This window comes from Lycium barbarum, chromosome 1, assembly GCF_019175385.1.
Source record: "Lycium barbarum isolate Lr01 chromosome 1, ASM1917538v2, whole genome shotgun sequence".
Classification (NCBI taxonomy): domain Eukaryota; kingdom Viridiplantae; phylum Streptophyta; class Magnoliopsida; order Solanales; family Solanaceae; genus Lycium; species Lycium barbarum.
The window spans coordinates 78,362,198-78,389,933 of NC_083337.1; positions in this window are offsets into that span (position 1 = coordinate 78,362,198).

The following is a 27,736-nucleotide window of genomic DNA, read 5'->3' on the forward strand; positions in this document are numbered from 1 at the left end:
ATTCTAGAGGGTTTAGAGTAAGGAAATCACGGGCTCTTGTACCAGCCGAACGATCACTTAGGCCCGCATTCTGTCGTTGTGCCTGAGCCGCAACCAACTGTGTCAATAAATGTATGGCCTTGGACACTTGTTGACCCGAAGCACCCGGTGGAGGAATCGGAGCTGAGGGTCCTCCCTGCTCTTCTACATTGGGCGCGACCTCACTTTGCAATTCACTTTCCTCTACCTCCGCCGGAGGCTCCCTTTCTGCCCGCTTCTTCGTCGTAGCTTTGCCTTTCTGGGCAGCTGTAGCTTTTCCTTTTGGCGGCATTTTTCTGAAACCATAACGCACTTTTAGGAAGAACATAATCCTAGACATGGCTCTATCGCATGATCTCATGAGAAGAAAGATGGTCATTTTCCTAAATGCCCTGTAGCCTCTTGTTTATTAGCGTAGCGCGCAACATACCATAAACAAGACTCTACTAGACACGGCTCGTAGACACTTCCTAGGACTAACTGCTCTGATACCACTTCTGTCACGACCCAGCTAGGGGCCGCGACGGGTACCCGGAGCAATTACCGAGCACTGCTTACTCTACTGCTTTTCTTGCTCATTTATTACTCTTTTATCAATTTTACATACCAATTGTAGGAAAATCATATTTAATTAAAACATAAATACTTTATATACATTCGCCTCTTGGCCATCAAAATAATATACATGCATATGAAAACATCTTGCGAGACCATCTAACCCACACTGCGTATCTACGAGCCTCTACTAACATAATGAATACATGGACGGAACAAGACTCCGTCATGCCCAAAATATGCATATATGAATGTACATCAAAAGGATAGCCATAAGCACCTCCGAACAATGGAGTGCTATCTATCAGCTGACAGCTACTGAGGACCTGGGCCAAGCTCTCCTCCCTGTCTACCTGTGGGCATGAACACAGCGTCCGAAGAAAGGACGTCAGTACGAATATTGTACCGCGTATGAAAGGCATACATAATGAAAGGAGACATCAACAATATGGGGATAACATCAACATGAGACATCTGGATCTGACTGATAATCATAAATGAAGTAATGCATGCTATCTTACTCATAATCATCATCGTAACATGTATGCATCATATGCAAGCTGCCCGTCCATGTCAGAACGGTGTGATAATCAATAATATTAGCTCGCGTCCAGGCCTCCCGCGTCCGGGGTACCATCTCATGCCGCCCACTAGTGGTGTCTGCCCACGCCCGTAGGTCGTGGTGTATCCGTATCACCGCCCGCCGAAGCGGTGTTTGCCCGGCCAACTAGGCCCGGTGTGAATGCAATCATGACATGCTTAACGTAAATACTCATAGTAATATGCTTATCATAAAATACTTATCTTATCATAATGTGTATATAAGACTCATGATCAACTTTACTCTATCGGGGTGACGTAAGGTCGTGATCCCCCGGTTACATTATGGAACCATTATGGACATTCTGCCTCACCTTGAAAGGACTAGTACATAAGGTGAGTGTAGGCAAGGAATAACATCACCATCATTCTAGTGTCATCATATCGTATAACTTATCTCATATAGACATTCATAGGTATAAGCTTTTAACTTCTTAGAATGTAAGAACTCATGGGAAGAATAGGGATTCAAGCTAAAAGATTCATGCCATTAGAAAGAAGGACTAGCCTCACATACCTTGGTCGTTTAGCTAAGATATCGCTCCCTTGTTCTCCATCGATATCACGTCGTTACCTTCATAAGAGAATTCGTATCAACATTAGTAAACTAACTATAAGAACGCGTCGCAAATTCTAGGAGAAGTTGGGCAGCGTCTCCTTTGTTCATACTACTTTTCTCACGTTCTATGTCAACTCCCAATATTCATAATATTATTCGCAATATCATAATCGACAATCGTCATTTACGTACATTTGGCAAAATCCACCATTTTCCTCCAATTTTCCCTTATTTCTACTTCTAGATCATCCTTGCGTTTTCATGCATTTAATGCTTGTTTCATGATATAAACATCATTTATAACATATTTGTACTCACAACACTTCAATATTCATAGTTCAATTCCACTATCATTCATTTATGTCACTATTCACTCAATAATGACCCATTTCTATGATCTTCTACATTTCAAGTGTCTAATATTTCCAATACTTCAAACAACATGGAATAATCATGAAACGTATCTTGGATGATGGTTGAACAATCCTTAAGTGGAAATACTTCAATTAGCCAAAACCCTAGTTCCACCTTCTTGGGAATTTCTTGTCTTAGAAGATCCTTTGATGTGTTCTTACACTTAATTCCACGAAATTAGTGTTGATAATCTTAATTTTCCTTGGACTTTCTTGATATTCTTAGAGTTGAAGTGTTGAAGAACACTCTAGAGGTTTCTTGAAGTGTTTGGATGAAAATGACGTGAAATGGGCTTAAGTCCCTCTTAATAAATCACAAAATCTGATCTTTAATGAATTCTTGTCGGGATGAACAGTGGTCGTAAACCACCATATACGGACCGTATTTTGATTCACGGTCCGTCCTCCATGGCCGTATTTAATCATTTCAAAGACAGAAAGTTTTGGCTGAGGAACATGGCAGTTTACGACCTGGTTTATGGGCCGTAAACTGGGTCATATTTAACCATATCAACACTTTGACAGAAACTTAGATTTTTGGCAAGCTGAAGGATGATTGCACTATACGGTCCATAAATCACTTTACGGGCCGTATAGTGCCATATACGACCACTGGACAGAAAATTTTCCGCGACTTTCTTATTTCCAAAAATTCTTAATTAGCCATTCCCGACTTAACAAAACACCATACACTCAAACTTTTCATCATTCCACTCATCATACAAGTACGGAGAAATTTCCGAGGTGTAACACCTTTTTTTTTTTAACTAATCTATCGCTTGCTTGTTCTCCTTTAATGCACACGTTCTACCTTCAAGAGAATTCGTATCGATATTAGCTAACAATTATAAGAACGGACTTACTAACGCTAGAGAAAATTGGGCAGCACTTCCTTTGTTTATACTAATTTTCTCATGTTCTATATCAACTCCCAAACGTTAATATCAACATTCACAATATCGCACACGACGATCATCATTTATCTACATTTACCACAATTCACCATTTCTCTTCAATTTCCCCACAATTTATGGTTATAGCTCATTATCGCGTTTTCTCGTATATAATACTTATTCCATGGTCTAAATGTCATTTATAACATATTCACAATCACTACATACCAACATTCATGATTCACCCCAACCACTATTCAACAATGACACTATTCACTTATTTATGACCCATTTTCTATGTCTTTCTGCAATTCAAGTGTCTTAGCCTTCCAATACCTTAAAAAACAAGGTATGGTCATGAAACTTACCTTAGATGATGGATGAACAAGCTTTTAATGGAAGTACTCTTCTAGCACCAAAACCCTATTCTCTCACCTTGAGTTTTCTTGGTGTAGATGAACTTTGGCTAGGTTTCATACACTTGTTTTCATGGATTTGTTGTTAATCTTGGTTTTCCCTTGAATTCTTATGGATGAATGATGGAGAATATTCTAGAGGTTTCTTGAAGTGTAGAGAGTGGAAATGAAATGAGAAAGGGTCCCTTATATTAAATTGAAAGCTGTCCCGACCAACTTATACGAACGAACATACGGTCCATACATTTTATACAGACCGTATGTGTGTCCGTTTGTTTGGTCCAGAGAGTGGTGTCCCTCTTGGATAATTATACGGCCTCACATATGGCCAGTATAATTTATATGGTCCGTATGTTTGGCCGTATAGTGCCCAGTTGTTCCGTTTTCGTTCTCGTCGACTCGTTTGATCTCCGATCCTTATGGAACCTTCTTGACACTTGTTTAACACCTCAATACCAATCTAAGGGATGTTATCACCCTTCTATAAGACATCACTATGCCATCATTAACTTGTCACTCATAATTCCTACCCGACACATAACATATCCTTTACTTTCTTTGCCAAACTTCTTTCTTTTTGTCACATGTCTTTGAATCTCGATTATGACCATCAAATGCTATTTCTTACTTTCCCAAATCATCGTATACCTCGTGTTCCTTGCTAGCCTATTCACTGTACATTAACGGGGTTTTTTTTCCAAGGTGTAACACATATCTACGTCGAGAATGGGGTAAGCCTGTAATGAAGTCCATGTAAATCACTTCCCACTTCCAAGTTGGAATTTCTATAGCTTGTAGCAATCTGCCCGGCTTTTGGTGCTCGATTTTCACTTGTTGACAGTTGGGACATTGAGCTACGAATTCTGCTACATCTTTCTTCATCCCATTCCACCAATATATAGATTTATGATCATGGTACATTTTCGTCGCTCCAGGGTGGAAAGAATAACGGGAGAAATGGGCTTCTCTCAATATTTGGTGGCGTAAACCTGCCACATCAGGAACACATAATCTGCCTTGGCATCGAAGAACTCCATCTCCTGAAACCTCAAATGATGACTCCTCCTTCTGAGGGAGTGATTCTCTGTAATGCATTCGCATGGGATTTTCGTATTGTCGCTCTTTCACTTCCACTACTAGCGACGAGACTGATGAATTCTGCATGGTAGTTCCCCTGCTACCTGAGTCCACTACCCGAACTCCTAGGCTAGCTAACTACTGGAGCTCACGAGCCATATCTCTTTTCTCTGGTCGTACATCACACAATTTTCCCATGGTTCTGCGGCTAAGAGCATCGGCCACAACATTTGCCTTTCCAGGGTGATACAAGATATCAACATCATAATCTTTTAGAAATTCCAACCATCGTCGTTGCCGCAAATTCAACTCCTTTTGCTTGAAGATATACTGAAGGCTCTTATGATCTATATAAATATCCACATGGACACCATATAAATAATGTCTCCACATCTTTAATGCATGAATCACTGCAGTCAATTCAAGATCATGGGTTGGATAATTTTTCTCATGTTTCCGTAATTGTCTTGAAGCATACGCAATCACTTTACCATGTTGCATCAACACACAGCCTAGCCCAATGCCTGAAGCATCGCAATAAACAACATAACCTTCCAATCCCTCTGGAAGTGTCAGGACTAGGGCAGAAGTCAATCTATCTTTTAGCTCTTGGAAACAACATTCACAAGCATCTGTCCATTGAAACTTAGCTGATTTCTGGGTCAGCGTTGTGAGTGGTACAGAAATAGAAGAAAAACCTTCGACAAATCTCCTATAATAACCTGCTAAGCCCAGAAAGCTACAAACTTCCGTAGGAGTTGTGGGCCTTGGATAAGTCTTCACGGTCTCAATCTTTTGGCTATCTACCCGAATACCAGCGGCTGCAACAATGTGCCCCAGAAATGTCACTGAGTTCAACCAAAACTCACACTTAGAAAATTTTGCAAACAACTCTCGAGTTTGAAGAACTCAAAGGACAGTACGCAAATGGTCCGCATGTTCTGCATCCGATCTAGAATACACCAAGATATCGTCGATGAATACAATCACAAATAGATCTAGGAAGGGCCTGAACACATTGTTCATCAAATCCATAAATACTGTCGGTGCATTAGTTAGCCCAAATGACATTACTCGGAACTCAAAATGGCCATATCACGTTCTACAGACTGTCAATGCACATTCTCAAGGAGCCATCTTTCTTTCGGACAAACAATACGGGTGCTCCCCACGGGGATGAACAAGGCCTAATAAAGCCTTTCTCAAGCAAGTCTTTCAATTGCTCCTTCAACTCTTTCAATTCTGCGGGAGCCATTCTATAAGGAGGAATAGATATAGGCTTGGTGTCTGGCAACACATCAATAGCAAAATAAATCTCCCGCTCGGGAGGGAGGCCTGGAAGCTCTTCCGGGAATACATCCGGAAACTCATTCACTACGGGAACTGACTGAAGAGTTGGCGGTTCAGCTTCTACATCTTGAACCTGAACTAGATGATAAATGCATCCTTTTGTGATCATTTTCCTTGCCTTTAGATAGGAAATAAACCTACCTTTTGGTGACGCAGTATTCCTTTTCAATTCTAAAACTGCTTCTCCCGGAAATTGGAAACGAACCACTTTCATTCTACAATCAACACTGGCATAGCAAGAAGCCAACCAATCCATGCCCATAATAACATCAAAGTCTACCATTTTTAACTCATGCAAGTCAATCATAGTACGACGGTCACAAACCACAACTATACAGTTTCTATATACTCGGCTAGCTATTACCGATTCACCAACGCGTGTAGACATCTCAAAAAGTTTGATCGACTCCGGTTCGACTCTAAACCGACCCGCAATATACGGAGTAACATATGACAATATGGAGACCGGATCTATCAAAGCATATACATCATGAGAAAATACCGAAAATATACCTGTGACCACATCAGGAGAAGACTCAAGATATTGGCGTCCAACCAAAGCATAAATACGGTGCTGAGGATAGCTAGAACTGGGGACTCTCCTTCTGCCTCTACCATGGCCAACTGGCGCATGTGAACCTGGCCCCATAGGGCGTACAGATGATGAAGATCCGGCTACCGACCCTGAAGGCTGGGTCTTACCTCTACCATGAACTGAGGGGCAATCACGCATAATATGGCCTGGTCAACCACATGAATAACAAGCTGTCACGACCCGACTAGGGGCCGCGACGGGTACCCGGGTGTCACACCCCGATCTTGCTAGGGTGTGATGGGCACCCGACCCTTACTTAGGGCCGAGCGAACCCTCAGACTCTTGCTGCACATAAAATCACGTCAAACTTTTTAAAACAAATAAGTTAAGGCACATAATAATTTTTTTTTTCAGAAATATTCTTTTTCGTAGCTTCCAAGCCGAACAAATCTAAAGTCATACAAAATTCAATACATAACACAGACCGACATATCGGCTGACGGAGCCGCTTACAGACTGACAACTAATACCCACGACGCTGTCTGCAAAGTCTCTAACATAAGTCCAGAAAGCATAACATACAAACTCTAACTCGGCAGCACTCCAGGAACAAAAGGAGCTTGCCATCTGCACTGGAATATCTTCTATACTGGCTTCAACTCAGCTGGGAGTACCTGCGCGGCATGGAACGCATCCCCCGAAGACAGGGGGTCAGTACGGAATATGTACTGAGTATGTAAGGCATGCATTACAAAGAAACAGAACCGTAACTGAGACAGATAGAACTAACAAATAAGTACAGTATTCAGAGTACCAGACGCTTATTATTTTTCAGACACAAAGCATGCATACCTGTTTCACATGTCAGTGGAAGTACAGAAGGTAAGTGTTTTAGCCAAAGTACCAAAATACTTATTCTACAATTACAGATCGCTTGTCCGAAGAGGTACAGAAAATACAGAATACAGAACGGAGTACCGAACGTACCGAATGCTCAGGTGATGTCATATATCGGACAAAATACAGAACGTACAGAATACTCAGAGTGCTTACTTTCCGGACACAAATTATGCATATCGGAATCATGTAACATCTTCACAGATAACAGATCCCGGCCCTGTGATAAGGGACGCGGTAACAGAATCATCATATGTCAAAATTATGTGTCAATATGTACATATGTAGATAGCAGATAACAGATCCCGGCCCTGTGATAAGGGACGCGGTAACAGAATCATCATATGTCAAAATTATGTGTCAATATGTACATATGTAGATAGCAGATAACAGATCCCGGGCCTGTGATAAGGGACGCGGTAACAGAACCCGGCCCTCTGGGAAGAGACGCGGTGAACAGAATCATATGCCATCCTGGCCGCCATCCCCATATCATCATATATAGATAACAGAACCCAGCTCTCCTACCGAGGGGCGCGGTGAACAATGCAGAGGAAACGCACGGTAACAGAACCTGGCCCGGGACGCAGTGAAAGAGACATTAAGTCATGCACGAAGCAGAAGAAGGGCACGATAACAGAACCTGGCCCGGGACGCAGTGAAAGAGACATTAAGTCATGCACGAGCAGAGTCATGAGAAACCATATGCACATAAATCCAGACTCAATGAATAGGTACACTTGTCGACATTCGAAGGCTCAGAAACGAGTTTCGGGTTCTTCCTAGTTAGTATCAGGAAGTTATGAGCATTTGAAATACAGAAACCTCTTCGGACTTCTAAGCGATCCGAGACGGTACATAAAAACATTAAGGCTTACAAAGAATACTCATATCAGAATACTCGGATCAGAAGACTCATATCCGGATCTTCATAGCCGAATACTTATAGCGGAATACTTATATCGGAATACCCGTATCAGAACACTTATACCAGACACTCGTACCAGTATACCTAACTCAGAATACTTATATCAGAATATTTATATCGGATTATTTATATATTGGGTGCTTATATCAAAATACTTATATCGGAATATTTACATCAGAATGCTTATATCAAAACATTCGGATTAGACCGTTCGTATCGGAGTGTTCATATCAGGATAGTCGAGTCAGAATACTTATATCTGAGTTACTAGATACTTATAGCAAACTCGGAACATTAGCCAAAGTTTCTCTTAATTATCATACGGAAATAGGGCAAATAAAACAATACAAATAGGTCTCGGGGGTTGTGGGCCCACCTTGGGTCAAGTCGCGGTGACATACGTAAAACTATAAACATTTGGTCTTATACGGTCATCTACGAAAGTTTCAGGGTAATCCAGTTCCGTTGGTGGAAGTTGCCTATGTTCAAACTACCTTTTCACTAAACATAATATAATCATTTCAATTATACTGAATGAAAAACAGTTAAATATAAGCTCGGATTTCTAAGAGTAGAGTCATCCCCGAGGCTCGAGTCATAGCCTATCACATCTAGGACATGCCAAGAGAAAGAGGGGGTAAGCCTTACATACCTTAGCTGCGCCTTACGCTCGCTCAATTTCAATTCCCGTTTCGTCCAAAATCTACAAATGGTCATGTTTACCAATTGTCAATAGTAAGACTTTTAACATTCAAATCTTTAACTCATCACTTGTCTACAAATATTTGAGCAGCATCTCCCCTATACATATAACATCCCCGAGATTTAACTCGGCTCCAACATCAATAACCAAACCAACAACAATACCAACAACAATAACAATCACCACAAAACACAACATAGCATAACTGGTCCTCTTTCCAACATAGTACAATAACTTTCATTTCCAACGTCATATTTCCAAACCAACCGCAATGTTTTCACATTCATTACTAATCAAGATCATTACAATACGATTCGGAAGCATTTCATATCATTTCTACAAGCTATTCACACGATATACAAAATATGCAAACTTTCCACCAAAACCATAATCCATACGAAACTTCTAATCTTCAACATACATATTCATAACACATTTCCATCTTCCAATTTCATCAACAATAATCATAATTTGCACCTCAACAATTTCATTTTCATCATTACATAAATATTCCATAAAATCACAAAATTCCCCATAACAACTTACCAGCAAATCTTTCATGAATTCTTTTCCTTTCTACATTCCACAACACAACAACAATCAAAATACTAAATAAAATTAGCTCATCATGCCCCACCAAAACAGCCCCCTATACGGCTACCACATCAACACCGACAAACGAATTTATATCGCTATTTCTTCCGTCCTAATCCGTTAAATCTTTAAATAAACTTGTTAACAATGAAAAGGAACCTTCATATTACCTTAAGTAGGTAGCCACCACGTTATCACTCTCCTCCTTGGTTGATTTTTAGCTCAAATTGAAGACAACGCGACGTACAACACTTTTCTCTTCATGGGCTTCGGAATTCGGGGCTCGGATTTTGGTCAAAAATTGATTTTTCTCTCTAGGATATTTTCTGTCTTTTCCTCCAGAAATTTCTGGATGTTTAGGTGTGCCAAATGAGGGGGGGGGGGGGGGGGGACGCTGAAATGTTACTTAAATAAGATGGGTCATGGGCCTAACCCGGTTGGGCCTAGCCCATTGACCTTTCGACCTTAAAACGTCCATATCTCCTTGTACCGACGTCACCTGGGAACCCACGACCTATGGTTTGAAAGCTACTTCAATTATCTACAACTTATATTTCTTGGTAGTTTTCAAAATTCCAAACTTATAATACCGTTTTGGCTCCTCGAAGTCAGGTTACCCGAAAACGTTTTCTTAAAAATATTCGTTTGGAGGGCTTCCACTTTGATTTGGCCCAAGGGTCCTTCTTGAGTTGTGTTTAACTCCACGTATGTGATTCATATGACTTTTCAGATGTTCCAAAAAAAATCTCGATGTGTGGGCCCCACCTTAGCAAATAATCCGACGTTCAAAAATACGGGATATAACACCGGGGCTGACCACCGAGCACCCCTTACTTCCTCACTTGTCATAATCATTTTACATTTCTTTGTCATTCAGTAGAGCATAATCATAAAATGACCATTTTCCATATATAAAAATATGATTGATTTATATATACATGGGCCTCTGTAGGCTAACAAAATAATATGTACAAATATGCCGTAGTCATTTAGTGAGAACATCTAACCCACACTGTGTATCTACGAGCCTCTACTGAAACACCGTACATATAGACGGAACAAGACTCCGTCGTGCCCAAAATTCATAGATGTACCAAAAGAATAGGCATAAGCAACTCCGGACGATGGAGTGCTCTCAATCAGCTGGCAGCTACTAGGAATCTGGGTCAAGCTCGCCTCCCTGTCTACCTGTGGGCATGAACCCAGCGTCCAAAGAAAACGGACGTCAGTACGAACGTTGTACTGAGTATGTAAGGCAGGAATTAAATGAGCTAGAAAGATCATAAGTCATGAGAGAAGGACAAAACCTGCATGAGTGTCATAAGCAACATACTTTTTACATATGTCATATCTTACATTATCATAGTATATGTGTTATCATATCCAATATATCTTCTCATACATCATCACATACAGCATCCCATCGTAATCCACATCGTTACCCGCGACCGGGTAACCCTTAAATGCCGCCCACTAGTGGTGATCATGCCCGGCCCTCTAGGCTCGGTGTAAACATAGCAGCCCGCATTAGCGGTGACATGTCCAGCCAACTAGGCGCGGTGGAATCATATGCAGCCCGCCTTAGCGGTGACATGCCCGGCCAACTAGGCGCGGTGAAATCATATGATCACACAACTCACATTTCACATTATTAATACACCTCTCATAACATAGCATCATCCTATCAGTTCTTAGCATTACATACGTAACATAGTTACATTATCAGCTAGCATCATTAATCATCTTATTTACATGTCATACATTAGCATTAACAGTATACTCTAGATTTTAAGAATGATCACACTATATCGGGGTGACGTAAGGTTGTAAACCCCCGATCGTATTATGAACATCCGTGAATATCGTGCCTCGCCTTGAAGGGAGTAGAACGTAAGGCGAGTGTTAACAAGAACAACGTCATCACCTTCACTTCCGTACCCTTATGTGATACGTTATATCGGAAGACTCATAAGCTTCCTCTTATAAAAGGATTAGGGAAGGTTTAAGGATTCATGCCTTTTGAAAGAAGAGATGAGCCTCACATACCTTGTCATTTAGCTTCGTTATCGATCACTTGCCTTCCTTCGATGTCACGTCGTTACCTTCACGAGAAGATCACATTAACATTAGTTAATCGGCTATATGAATACATCGTTAATTCTAGAGAGAATTGGGCAGCATTTCCTTTGTTTCTATGACTTTTCCCACATTCTATTTCAGCTCCCAAACATTCACAACAACACGCACAATATCATATCAGCAATCGTCATTTGTACACATTGAGCAAAATCCACCATTTCTCCCACATTTATGATTATGTCTCGTTATCGCATTTTTTTGCATATCTAGTACTTGTCCCATGGTCTAAACGCCTTTTATAACATATCCATAACCACAACCTATTCATACTCATGATTCCCTCTAGCTACCATTCAATTACAATACTACTCATTCATTTATAATTCACTTCCTATATTTTCTTACAATCCAAGCACCTTAGTCCTTCAATGCTCTAAACAACCTAATATAGCTGTGAAACATACCTTGGATGATGATGGAACAAGTCTAGAGTGGAATTCCTTCTTCTTCACCAAAACCTTGTTTCTTCCTTTTTGGGATTTCTTAGTTTGAACCACTTTTAGTTGAGGTTCATGGACTTGGATTCATGAATTTGATGTTTTTGATCTTGGTCCCCTTTGATTTGTCTTGTGGATGGATGTGGGAGAATATTCTAGGGTGTTCTTGGATGGAAGAGAGGGGAAACGAAGTGGAGGAAATGAAAAAAAATGATCCCTTCTGTAATTTTAAAAGCTGGCCGTGGGACTTTATACGGACCAACATACGGTCTGTATAATATATACTGACCGTATGTTGGACCGTACATTTGGTCCAGAATGCAATCTTCATCTTGGCCAATTATACGGTCTAACATACGGCCAGTATAATTTATACGGACCGTATGTTTGGCCGTATAATTCCAACTGAAGCGACTTCCGTTCTCGTCGACTCGTTTGATCTCCGATCCTTATGGAACCTTCTTAACACTTGTTTAGCACTTCAATACCATACTAAGGGACGTTATTACGTGTCTCTATGACATCATTATGCCCTCGTTGATTCGTTGCTCATAATTCTTATCCGATATGCAACATACGACTCAATTTCCTTAATAATTTCCTTTCCTCATCTCGGATGGTTTTAAATTCTCGTTTAGGGTCATCAATTACTATTTCGTACTTCTCAAAACATCGCGTTCACTGTGACCTTCGCTCTCCTATTCGTTGTACATATACAGGGAATTTTCCAAGGTGTAACATTCTCCCCCCCCCCCCCCCCCCCCCCTTTTTGGAACATTCGTCCTCGAATGTTAAAACACTCTGGAATTCTAGAAAAATTTCGCCAAAGTTTCCCCTGTAATAGGGCACTACCAACCTATCACAACATCCCACAATATCATTGCCTCACAGGGCTACAACATAGTATCAACATATCTATGGCCACACACGACCATAAACATAAAAAGTAAGCATACATACCTTATGATCTTGGTGTGTCATCATAGACTTCTTCTGAAGATTGGCATAGATGCGGATATTTAGCTTTCACGTTCTCCTCCACTTCCCAAGTCATTTCTTTCTTGTTATTGTTTCGCCATAAGACCTTCACTGAAGCCACTTCTTTATTCCGGAGCCTTCGCACTTGTATGTCTAGAATAGCAACAGGCACTACTTCATATGCTAATTTTTCTGTTACTTGGACATCATCAAAAGGAACTATTCTTGTTGGGTCTCCAATGCACTTGCGGAGAATCGAAACATGGAAAACTGGGTGCACGGACTCAAACTCTGAAGGCAAGTCCAATTCATAGGCTACACGACCCACTTTACGGACAATTCTATAGGGTCCAATATATCTTGGGCTCAGTTTCCCCTTTTTACCGAATCTCATTACCCCTTTAATTGGTGACACCTTCAAAAATACCCAATCGTTGACTTGAAATTGTAGGTCCTGTCGGCGGTTGTCCGCATAAGACTTTTGGCGACTTTGAGCTGTCAATAATCGGTCTCGGATCATTTTGACTTTCTCCACCGCTTGTTGAATCAATTCAGGGCCTATTAGTTGTACCTCTCCTACTTCAAACCAGCCAATCGGGGATCTATATTTCCTTCCATATAGAGCTTCGTATGGAGCCATTTGAATACTGGAGTGATAGCTGTTATTATAGGCAAACTCGATCAAGGGTAAGTGATCTTCCCAACTACCACCAAAATCTAATATGCATGCCCTTAACATATCCTCCAAAATCTGAATAGTTCTCTCGGCATGCCCATCGGTCTACGGGTGAAATGCCGTACTAAACTTCACTTGGGTACCTAAACACTCTTGAAAAGACTTCCAGAACTTAGCTGTGAACTGTGCCCCTCTGTCTGTAATAATGGATATCGGGATACCATGGAGTCGCACAATCTCTTTCAGGTACAATTTAGCATAGTCTTCAGCCGAATACGTGGTTCTGACTGGAAGAAAATGAGCTGCTTTCATCAACCTATCCACAATCACCCATATAGAATCATGTTTGCCTCGGGAGCGGGGTAATCCTACAACAAAATCCATGTTGACCACTTCCCACTTCCATATAGGAATTTCCATCTCTTGCAATAAGCCTCCTAGCTTCTGATGTTCAATCGTCACTTGTTGGCAATTCGGACATTGAGCCACAAACTCTGCTATATTTTTCTTTATGCCATCCCACCAATATAACATTATGAGATTGTGATACATCTTTGTTGCACCCGGGTGAATAGAATACTGAGAATAGTGTGCTTCCTCCATAATCCGTTGACACAATTCTGCCACATCCGGCACACATAGTCTGCCTCGATATCTAAGGACCCCATATGTGGAAACTTCAAATGGAGACTTCTCTTTTTCATGAGACACTTCTCTGTAATGACATATTTGTGGATCTTCATACTGGCGTTCTTTTATTTCAATATTCAAAGGCGAGGTTATAGGATCACTAACACTGATTCCTGCGCTCCCCGAATCAATCACCCACACTCCAAGATTAGCTAACTGGTAAAGCTCATGAACTATTTCCTTATTCTATGGAGGGAATTCACTTAAACTGCCCATTGATCGGCGGCTAAGCGCGTCGGCTACTACATTCGCCATCCCGGGGTGGTATAAAATATTCACGTCATAGACTTTCAGCAATTCTAGCCACCGCCTCTGCCGCAGGTTCAACTCCTTCTGCTTGAAAATATATTGAAGGCTCTTGTGATCTGTGTAAATATCGACGTGCACACCATACAAATAATGCCTCCATATCTTCAACGCATGAATAACCGCAGCCAATACGAGATCATGAGTGGGGTAATTCTTTTCATGTTTCCGCAACTGTCTCGAGGCATATGCAATAACTCTATCATGCTGCATCAGTACGCATCCTAATCCCACACCAGAAGCATCACAATATATAACATAACCATTTGGCCCATCCGGAAGTGTTAGAACTGGAGCTGAATTCAATCTGTCTTTCAACTCTTGAAAACTGCGCTCACAGCCATCACTCCATTGAAACTTGGCTGATCTCTGGGTTAGCTTCGTCAATGGGGCTGCGATGGAAGAAAAGCCCTCTACGAACCTTCTATAGTATCCTGCCAATCCAAGAAATCTACGCACTTCTGTGGGTGTCGTAGGTCTCGGCCAATTCTTTACAGCTTCAATCTTTTGAGTATCAACCCGTATACCATCATCTGAAATAATATGGCCTAGAAATGTCACCGAATTTAGCCAAAACTCGCACTTTGGGAACTTTGCATATAACTCCCGAGCTCGGAGGATTCCCAGCACAGTTCGCAAGTGATCTGCATGTTCCGCTTCTGTGCGAGAATATACCAGGATATCATCAATAAATACTATCACGAAAAGATCCAGGAATGGCCTGAATACATTATTCATTAAATTCATGAAAACCACCGGGGCATTAGTCAACCCAAACGACATTACTCGGAATTCATAATGGTCGTATCTGGTCCTGAAAAGAGTTTTGGGAACATCCGCTTCTCTAACTCTAACTCAGTGATAACCTGATCGCAAATCTATTTTAGAAAACCATTTAGCGCCCTGTAGCTGATCAAACAAGTCATCAATCCTGGGAAGTGGATATTTATTCTTTATCGTCACTTTATTTAATTTCCTATAATCAATGCACATTCGTAGGGAACCGTCTTTCTTTCTCACGAACAAGACCGGCGCTCCCCACGGCGACGAACTGGGCCTTATAAACACTTTTTCAAGCAAATCCTGCAACTGCACCTTCAGCTCTTTCAACTCTGCCGGAGCCATTCGATAAGGGGGACTAGAAATAGGCTCGGTGTCTGGCAATACATCAATAATTTCCCTTTCTGGAGGAAGACCTGGAAGTTCATCTGGGAATACATCTGGGAATTCATTCACTACCGGAACAGATTGAAGAGTCGGTGACTTCGCCTCAGTGTCGTGAACCCGAACTAGATGATAAATATAGCCCTTGGCCATCATCTTCCTTGCCTTGAGGTAGGAAATAAACCTACCCTTTGGGGATACCGTGTTACCCTTCCATTCAAGTACGGGCTCTCCCGGGAATTGAAATCGAACCAGTTTTGTTCGGCAATCCACATTAGCATAACATGAGGCCAACCAATCCATACCCATAATTACATCGAAATCTATCATTTCAAGCTCAATCAAATCGGCTTTAGTCTGGCGATCACATATCACAATGACACAATTTTTGTACACTTTCCTCGCTATTACCGGATCACCGACCGGAGTGAATACCTCAAAAGGTTTAATGGGCTCGGGTTTCACCCCAATGCAATCAGCAACATACGGAGTAACATAAGAGAAGGTAGAACCCAGATCGATCAAAGCATACACGTCACGGGAAAATATAGTCAATGTACCTGTGACAACATCTGGGGAGGACTCGAGATCCTGTCGTCTAGCTAGAGCATATACTCGGGGCTGAGTGGCACCTGGAGTAGATGCTGCCCCTCTGCCTCTGCCTCTGCCGGTTGCCATCTGGGGAGTCTGTGCTGTCGGGCGTGCTGATGAAGATCCAGCTACTGAGCCTGTGGGATGAGCCCCACCTCTACCATACCGCGAGGGACAATCTCGCATCAAATGCCAGTCTTCCCACAAACGTAACAAGCATCTTTGCCTTGTCGACACGGCCCTGAGTGTAATTTACGACACTGGCTGCATCGTGGAACTGGCGGTCTTCCTCGGCTATAATCACCATCAAATGGGGAACCTGGGGCCCTCGAACTCTGGCCTTGTCCTGACCGGGAAGAACGATCAAACCTCCTGTCTGAAACCCTAGGAGGCGCACTAGTCGCTGACTGACCTGAGTGCCTGGAATGCATCTGTCTCGATCCCCCTCTATATTCACTGCTCGCCCCCATAGACCTAGCCCTCTTACCTTGCCTTCTGTCATTATCACGATCACGTCTCTGCAGCTGTTGTCGTTCCTCAAGATTCTGAGCATGTGCCTGTATTCGGGAAATATCCATTCCGTCTTGTAAAGAGGCCGTCAGACAATCCCTAAACAAATGTGGCCCCAAACCACTCACGAATCTGTGTACACGATCGCCCATGTCGGTCACCATAGTCAGGGCATACCTGGCCAGAGAATTAAACTGCATACTATACTCCCGAGCACTCATGCTTCCCTGCTTCAGATTTAAAAACCTGTCCGCTCTAGCTCGGCAGACCTCAGGCGGTAAATAGTGGCGAATGAAAGCATTAACAAACTCTTGCCAAACAGGAGGAGGTGCACTTTCTGATCTCGATGCTATCCAGTTGTTATACCACAACACCGCCACATCGCGAAGTCTATAAGAAACCAACTCTACCGACTCGGTCTCAGTAGCATGCATAAGTTTCAGCGTCCTCTACATCTCATCGATAACGCCTTGTGGGTCCTCATCCGGCTTCGACCCAAAGAATTTTGGAGGATTTAGAGTCAGGAAATCACGGGCTCTCGTACTGGCTGAACTATCACTCGGGCCCACACTCTACCGTTGTGCCTGGGCAGCAACCAATTGCGTCAATAGATGAATAGCTTCGGTCACTTGTTGACCCGAGGTAACTGGGGGAGGAATTGGAACTGAGGCTCTTCCTTACTCTTCTACATTGGGCGAGGCCTCATTTTGTGATTTGCCCTCCTCTACATTCGCTAGAGGCTCTCTTTCTGCCCGTCTCTTCATCGTAGCTTTGCCCTTCTGGGCGGCTGTAGCTTTTCCCTTTGGCGGCATTTTTCTGAAATCATAACACACTTTTAGGAGGAATATAATCTTAGACAGGGCTTTATCGCACGATCTCGTAAGAAGAAAGATGGTCATTTTTCCAAAATGGCCGATAGACTCTTGTTTATTAGTGTGGAGCGCTACACACTATAAACAAGACTCTACTAGACACGGCTCGTAGACACTTCCTAGGACGAACTGCTCTGATACCACTTCTGTCACGACCCGACTAGGGGCCGCTACGGGTACCCGGGGCTGACCACCGAGCACCCCTTACTTCCTCACTTGTCATAATCATTTTACATTTCTTTGTCATTCAGTAGAGCATAATCATAAAATGACCATTTTCCATATATAAAAATATGATTGATTTATATATACATAGGCCTCTGTAGGCTAACAAAATAATATGTACAAATATGCCGTAGTCATTTAGTGAGACCATCTAACCCACACTGCGTATCTACGAGCCTCTACTGAAACACCGTACATATAGCCGGAACAAGACTCCGTCGTGCCCAAAATGCATAGATGTACCAAAAGAATAGGCATAAGCACCCCCGAACGATCGAGTGCTCTCAATCAGCTGGCAGCTACTAGGAATCTGGGTCAAGCTCGCCTCCCTGTGGGCATGAACCCAGCGTCCAAAGAAAACGGACGTCAGTACGAACGTTGTACTGAGTATGTAAGGCAGGAATGAAATGAGCAAGCGTACTAGAAGGATCATAAGTCATGAGAGAAGGACATAACCTGCATGAGTGTCATAAGCAACATACTTTTTACATATGTCATATCTTACATTATCATAGTATATGTTTATCATATCCAATATATCTTCTCATACATCATCACATACAGCATCCCATCGTAATCCACATCGTTACCCGCGACCGGGTAACCCTTAAATGCCGCCCACTAGTGGCGATCATGCCCGGCCCTCTAGGCTCGGTGTAAACATAGCAACCCGCATTAGCGGTGACATGTCCGGCCAACTAGGAGCGGTGGAATCATATGCAGCCCGCCTTAGCGGTGACATGCCCGGCCAACTAGGCGCGGTGAAATCATATGATCACACAACTCACATTTCACATTATTAATACACCTCTCATAACATAGCATCATCCTATCAGTTCTTAGCATTACATACGTAACAAAGTTACATTATCAGCTAGCATCATTAATCATCTTATTTACATGTCATACATTAGCATTAACAGTATACTCTAGATTTTAAGAATGATCACACTATATCGGGGTGACGTAAGGTTGTAAACCCCCGATCGTATTATGAACATCCGTGAATATCGTGCCTCACCTTGAAGGGAGTAGAACGTAAGGCGAGTGTTAACAAGAACAACGTCATCACCTTCACTTCCGTACCCTTATGTGATACGTTATATCGGAAGACTCATAAGCTTTCTCTTATAAAAGGATTAGGGAAGGTTTAAGGATTCATGCCTTTTGAAAGAAGAGATGAGCCTCACATACCTTGTCATTTAGCTTCGTTATCGATCACTTGCCTTCCTTCGATGTCACGTCGTTACCTTCACGAGAGGATCACATTAACATTAGTTAATCGGCTATATGAATACATCGTTAATTCTAGAGAGAATTGGGCAGCATTTCCTTTGTTTCTATGACTTTTCCCACATTCTATTTCAGCTCCCAAACATTCACAACAACACGCACAATATCATATCAGCAATCGTCATTTGTACACATTGAGCAAAATCCACCATTTCTCCCACATTTATGATTATGTCTCGTTATCACATTTTTTTGCATATCTAGTACTTGTCCCATGGTCTAAACGCCTTTTATAACATATCCATAACCACAACCTATTCATACTCATGATTCCCTCTAGCTACCATTCAATTACAATACTACTCATTCATTTATAATTCACTTCCTATATTTTCTTACAATCCAAGCACCTTAGTCCTTTAATACTCTAAACAACCTAATATAGCCATGAAACTTACCTTGGATGATGATGGAACAAGTCTAGAGTGGAATTCCTTCTTCTTCACCAAAACCTTGTTTCTTCCTTTTAGGGATTTCTTAGTTTGGACGACTTTTAGTTGAGGTTCATGGACTTGGTGTTATAGCCCGTATTTTGTACGTTTGGATATTTCAAAGTCGTCTTGGAAAGTTAAAGGCGAGACCATTTTCAAAAATTATTTTAATGTACAAGTTGTTATGAATATTATTTATGACTATTATTAGTATGGAAATATTGAGAAAGGCTAAGGGAAAAAAGAGAAATTCGCAAAATGGGCCGTGGTAATATTGTGGAAGACTAGGGGCAAAACGGGAATTTCACAAGTATTCAAGAAAATTCTTGAATGGACCAAAGTTTATATAACAAAACAAATGGTCATATTTATTTATTTTAAGAAATTTCTAGAGAGGGCATGTGCCCCTCACATGCTTATGGGAATTTTATATATGAATAAATGGAAGAAAACTCTAGATAATTCATCTTTCCCCACAACTTAAGAGAAAGGAAAAGAAAAAGGAGGGAGAGTAGAGGGGTTCGGCCATGGAGGGCAAAATTTATCCCCTTGAAATCTTGTTCAAAAAATTTATTTCTTCTAGTATTCCTACTAATTCAAGGGTCCTCTTCAACGTGGTATAAGTGTTGAAACAAGAAAACCGCTCTTTGTTGCAGCCAAGTTGAGGAGTTGAGAAGAAAAGGTAAGATTTAATCTTCTTTTATATGTTATAAATGGTTTGTGTATGTTGTAGTATGTGAAAATGGATAAAATTCATGGAAATATGGAAGTTTGCATGGTATAGCCGTGTGTATGCATGTGTTGTGTAGGCAAGATTAATTAATTTCTACATAGCATTCTAGTTGTCGGTGTTGCGGATTCTAAATTGAAAATGGAAGTTTGATGATTTTGGTTGAAGTTGTGAATGATGGATATGGGCCGTGTGTGTGTTGTGTGTAGGGAGGATGGAACGATTTCTATGTAGTATGTTAGTTGATGTGGTTATGTATTTTGTGATGGGAATGAGAATTTGATAACTTAAATTGATGTTGGAATCGTTACGGGCTAATTTGGAAGCTAATGTGACTCTAGCATCATTTCTTGTATTTATGAAAATAATGTAGTTAACATGATAATTGTTAATGTGGCTCATGAATTTGGAAGACAAAAATGTATTGGGATTGTCATTGTTGGGAATTGGAGGACTCGGGTGGAGTATGGTTTTGGTGGAAATGTTGGAATATTGTGTAGATTGTTTAAAATATTCTTGAATCATGTTTGAACGATCTTGAATTAGTAAATGAATATGTAAGCGTTGATATTGGTTTGAATGTACGTAGTTGGATTGAAAGTTGATGTACTATGTAGAAAAGAAGATCACTTATGTTAAAATGCGTTTTAAATTGATTGTTGATGTTGTTGGTACTATTGTTGGTATAGTTGTTGATGTTTTGGCCGAGTTAAATTCTCGGGGACATTGAATGTATAGGGGAGATGCTGCCCAAATTTCTGTAGACAAGTGTTACTTAAGATTGAATACCTAAATGCTTATGGTTAATGTTTGGTATTTGTGACCAATTGTAGATTTTGGGAAGTTCGGAACTTGATTTTGGATTAGCGTAAGAAGCGAGTAAGGTATGTAAAGCTCTACCTTTCTTTCTTTTGGCATGTCCTAGTCATAATAGGCTATGATACGAGTCTTGGGGAAAACTCCATTCTTAGAAATCCGAGCATAATTATGACCCTTATTCATTTCAATGTAATTGAATTATGAACCCTATGCTTTGATATGTTTTGATGAAAAATAGTTAAACACTTTTTACTTCTAAAAGAGTCTTGTGCCATAAAACGTCCGTAACTTTTACAAATAGAATCGGATTACCTCAAAACGTTCGTAGATGACTTCATAAGGCCTAATGTTCGTAATTTATGTACGCCACCTCGACTTGATCCGAGGTGGGCCCACAATTCCCGAAACCTTCTTACATTGTTCTAGTTGACCCATTTCCGTACGATAATTAAAAGAAACCTTGGTTATTGTTCCGACTACTAAACGATAGTTGTTTTAACTATTCCATTGAATCCTATGATATATTTTGATATGTACAAACGATCTCAGAAGTCTTGATTTGACATAATCCGTCGTAACATCCAAAAGGTACGTACTATGACCTATCATTCGGACTATTCTATCGAGTCTTTCTAAATATTTTATGATGCATATAGTTTCTCACTACTCTACTCGTGGATGCCTCAATGCTTCCTTCACTGAGCTCGGGCCAGGATATGTTATCACGCGTATTCCACTGCATTGTTCGCCGTGCCTCGATGTGAGGGGGCAGGTATGACATGTACATGGGTTGTGGAGTATGCTGTGCCATGTACATATATTCTGATATTTGATGATATGATATGATATGGCCATCTGATATGTTATGATGTGTTACAGAGCTATTCCCTACTCTGGAGTATGATGTGTTGTGACGCCAGTGATGGGGTGGCGACCACGTTCTGTTCACCGAGTCCAATAATGGGGCCGGATATAGCATATGTTCTGACATGCATTATCTATGTTTTATGAGTAAGCATTTTTGATACTCCGGCTATTGCACTTATTTTCTGCACCCCCTATTCAGATTATGATTCTGTTTATTGTATCTCATGCTTTACATACTCAATACATATTCCGCACTGACCCCCTTTCCTCGGGGGATGCGTTTCATGCCGCGCAGGTACACCCAGATGATGTGAAGTTATTATAGAGGATGTTCCAGCAGAGTTGGCAAGCTCCATTTGCTCCTGGAGTGCTGCCGAGTCAGAGTTTGTATGTTATGTTTTTTCCTGGATTAATGTTAGAGACTTTGCAGACAGAGTCGTGGGTATAGTATGTCAGTTGTGTAAGCGGCTTCATCAGCCGATATGTCATTCTGTGTTACGTGTTAAATTCTATATGATCACAGATTGTGTTTGATTTGGAAAGCATCGAAAAAGAATATTTTGAGAGTTTATTATGTAATTTATCTTTATTTGATTTAAAAGTCTAATAAGATTATGTGTGTCCTAAAGGTTTGTGGGTTCGCTCGGCTCCGGATGTGGGGCCGGGTGCCCATCACACCCTAGTGGAGTTAGGGTGTGACACTTGGATTCATGAATTTGATGTTTTTGATCTTAGTCCCCTTTGATTTCTCTTTTGGATGGATGTGGGAGAATATTCTAGGGTGTTCTTGGATGGAAGAGAGGGGAAACAAAGTGGAGGAAATGAAAAAAAATGATCCCTTATGTAATTTTAAAAGCTGGCCGTGGGACTTTATACGGACCAACATACGGTCCGTATAATTTATACTGACCGTATGTTGGACCGTACATTTGGTCCAGAATGCAATCTTTATCTTGGCTAATTATACGGTCCAACATACGGCCAGTATAATTTATACGGACCGTATGTTTGGCCGTATAATGCCAACTGAAGCGACTTCCGTTCTCGTCGACTCGTTTGATCTCCGATCCTTATGGAACCTTCTTAACACTTGTTTAGCACTTCAATACAAATCTAAGGGACGTTATTACGTGTCTCTAAGACATCATTATGCCCTCATTGACTCGTTGCTCATAATTCTTATCCAATATGCAACATACGACTCACTTTCCTTAATAACTTCCTTTCCTCATCTCGGATAGTTTTAAATTCTCATTTAGGGTCATCAATTACTATTTCGTACTTCTCTAAACATCGCGTTCACTGTGACCTTCGCTCTCCAATTCGCTGTACATATACAGGGAATTTTCCAAGGTGTAACACAAACCTCCGAACCCAATCGGCATGGACCCCAATGTAACTTCCCACACTGGGAACATCGCGGCACGGGTGGCCTCTCCTAACCCGAATCACCTTTGAACTGAGATCCCGAAAAGCTCTGACTCGGCCCGGAATGAGTGGATCTATCAAATCTCTGGCCTGAAAACCATGGAGGCGCACTAGTCATAGAATGGCCTGAATGCCTAGAAAACTGTTGTCTATGCCCGCCTCTATACTCACTCATCGGACCCGAAGATCTAGCCCTCTTTCTATGTCCTCTATCATGCTCACGCTCACTTCTTTGTTGTTGTAGGCTTTCTTTTAAATTTTGAGCACGAGCTTGAATACGTGAAATATCCATATTGTCCTGAAGGGACACATTCAAGCTGTTATATCCCGTATTTCGTACATTCGGATAATTCGATAAAGTCGTGGCAAGTTAAGGACAAGGTCATTGTCAAGGATGATTTTAATGTACGAGTTGTTTGGAATATTATTCATGAACAGTGGTAGTATGAAAATGTTGGGAAAGGCCAAGGGTAAAAAGAGGAATTTGCAAAATGGCCAATGAAAATAATGTGGAAGGTTAGGGGCAAAATAGTAATATTGAGAAAAGTCGAGGGGCAAAATGGGAATCTTACAAGAGTTTCATGAAAATTCCAAAAAAAAGAAGAAGGATGGCAAATAAGTCATCCTTGCTATATATTGAAGAAATTTCTAGAAAAGAAGAAAGGAAAATAAAATAAGATAGGCATGTGCCATGCACATGACCTCTTAATAAATATGGTACATGGATGAAAATTCATCATATGCCTTGAGAAGGTTCACGAAAACTTGAGAGAAAAAGGAAAGAACAAGGAGAAAACCAAAGGGCCAATTTCGGCCATGGTCTCCAATTTTTGTCTCTTGAAAGTTTGTCCCAAAAATTATTTTCTTGTTGTATTCCTACCAATTCAAGGGTCCTCTACAACATGGTGGAGTTGTTTTGGAAGATGGAGGGCTTGTTTCATCAATTTGAGACCTTAGACAAGTGAAGAAGTTTGGAAGAAAAGGTAAGAATTCAATCTTCTTTTATGTATTATGGATGCTTGTGGATGTCGTGGTGTGTAGAAATGCATGGAAATCATGAAAATAATGTGTGTTGTAAGTAAGGCCGTGTGATGGTTGGGCCGTGTGTATGTTGTGATGAAAGTCATGAATTAATGTTAATTAGCATGTTTTGAATATTGTAGTGTGAAGAAAAGAATGAAAATTCTCCTTAGGTGTGTGTGTTGGGTGTTGGCCGAATGGCCCCTCTTGGTATGTTGAAAAATAAACAAATTGTCGTTAGCGTTTTAGTTGCCGTCGTTATGAATTCTGTGATGAGAAGTGCAAGTTTAGTGACTCAAAATAATGTTATGTTGGTTGTGGGATGATTTGGAAATTTATGTGAATTTTATGTAATTCTTGTATTTAGGAGAATTGTATTGTTAATGTGTGGGGGTAATGGTATAAGTTATGAATTTGGAAGAGAAGAATGTGTTTGGTGTAGTTCTCGGATTTGGAGGCAATTTCGGGAGAGTTGGAGCCTTGTTTGAGTTGTTTGAAATATTGTGTGAATTGAATTTGATATTGAAGTGTTGTTAGAATAATTGTTGGTATTGTTGATAGATTGGCCGGGTTGAATTCCCGGATTACTGTTGATGTTGATTTGGGCCGAGCCATATTCTCGGGATGGTGTATTTACAGGGGAAATGCTGCCGAAATTTCGGCAGAATATAGGTGAATCCATTTGAAAGATTAAGACAAGGACTGGTTAAGATTGAATTCCTAACGTTTTGTAATTTACATTTGGTAAACATGACCATTTGTAGGTTTTGGAGGAAACGGGATTCGAATTTGGAGAAGCTTAAGAAGCGAAAAAGGTATGTAAGGCTTACCCTTCTTTCTTTTGGCATGTCCTAGTTGTAATAGGCTATGATACGAGTCTCGAGGGAAACTCTATTCCTAGAAATCCGAGCTTGATTTTGACCACTATTCATTAAGTGAAATTGAACTAAGAACCTTATGCTTTGATGGAAACATAGTTTGAACGTCCGTAACTTCTACAAAGGAAACCAGATTGCCCTGAAACCTTCATGGATGACTCTATAAGGCTAAATGTTCATAGTTTATATACGCCACCTCGACTTAATCCGAGGTGGGCCCATAATTCACGAACCCTATTTGTATTGCTCTATTGGACTCATTTCCGCATAGTAATTAAGAGGAACTTGGGCTATTGTTCTGGATATGTTATGAACTGTATGTACTCTCTGATATGAGTATCTGGAAATTATGATATGAGTATTCCGATATAGGCATTTGGATACAAGTATTTTGCATATGGATATTTTGACAAAAGTATTTTGACATAAGTACTCCGATACAAGAAATTTGACGTAAACATTTTGATAGAAGTATTCGGATATAAGTATTTTGGATATGAGAATCCCGACATAAGTATTCTGATATAACTACTCTGCTATAAGTATTTTGATATAAGTATCTTGACCTAAGCATTCTGACATAAGTATTCTGATATGAGTACTCCGACATAAGTATTTTAATATAAGCATTCTAATATGGGTAATCTGTTATGAATATTCTGATAGCACGTTCGATTATTCTATCGAGTCTGATTATATGTGCATTTGGTTTCTCACTACTCTGCTCGTGCATGTGTCATGATCTCTTTCACCGGGTCCCAGGCCGGTTTATATCGTGCGGATGGGCCGCCGAGTCCCTTGTCGGGGGGCCGGGTCCCATGTATGAATTCCGAAGTATGATGTGTCCGGTTCCGGGGTACTGTGGTATATGTCCGTCCCCGGTTACCGTGTATATGTTACGAAGCATAATGTGTCCGGTTTCCCGGCGTGTGATCTGTCCCCGGGGTTACCGTGGTTATGATATGATGTGTTATGTGACGGAGATGTTCGAAGATATGAAATCTTCTGAAATGTGATATGTTGTGGCGCCAAAGGCAGGAGTGGCGACCACGTTCCTGTGCCCTATTATGATTCTGTCTGTCTGATTGGATTATGATATGATTCTGCCCGTCCGTCTGGATTATGATTTTGCCCGTCCGTCTGGATTAGGATTCTGTCTGTCCGTCTGGATTATGACTTTGTCCGTCCGTCTGGATCATAATTCTGTCCGCCCGTCTGGATTATAATTCTGTCCGTCCGTCTGGATTATGATTCTGTCCGGTATACTTCTGTCTGTCCGGTTGAATCACGTCTCTGTATGTTACACTTCTGATGATCTGATCCGGACCTTACATTCTGTACCTCTGGCTCTGATTATGATCATGTCAGTCATATTTTGTGCCCCAGATCTGTACGATGATTCTGCCAGCCAAACTCTGTATGTCCGTTTCGGATTTGGGTTCGATTCTGTTCGTTATATTTCTGTACTTCTGGTTAGGATTATGATTATACTTGTGACATTTTCGCTTTACATACTCGGTACATTTTCCGTACTGACCCCCTGTTCTTCGGGGGCTGCGTTTCATGCCGCGCAGGTACTCCCAGATGAGCTGAAGTTATTACAGGAGATGATCCAGCGGAGTTGGTAAGCTCCAATTTCTCCTGGAGTGTTGTCGAGTCAGAGTTGGTATGTTATGGTTCTGGACTTATGTTAGAGACTTTGCAGACAGTGTCGTGGGTGTTGGTTGTCAGTCTGTAAGCGGCTCCGTCAACCGATTTGTCAGTCTGTGATGTATTGTACTGAATTCTGTATGATTGTGGATCCGTTCTGCTTCAACGAATACTTTCTGGAAAAAAAAATTTACTATGCATTTTACATTTTTCGATTTAAGAAGTTTGATGTGATTTTCTGTACAGAAGAAGTCTGAGGGTTCGCTCGGCCCTAAATAAGGGTCAGGTGCCCGTCACACCTTAGTAAGGTCTGGGTGTGACACAAGCACCTATCCATCAAATGTGGCCCTAGGCCTTTCACAAATCGGTGCACTCGGTCACCCATATCCGCTACCATGGCCGAAGCATACCTAGCCAAAGAATTGAAGCGGAGACTGTACTCTAAAGCACTCATGCTACCTTGCCTCAAATTCAAGAATCTAGCTCACCGAACT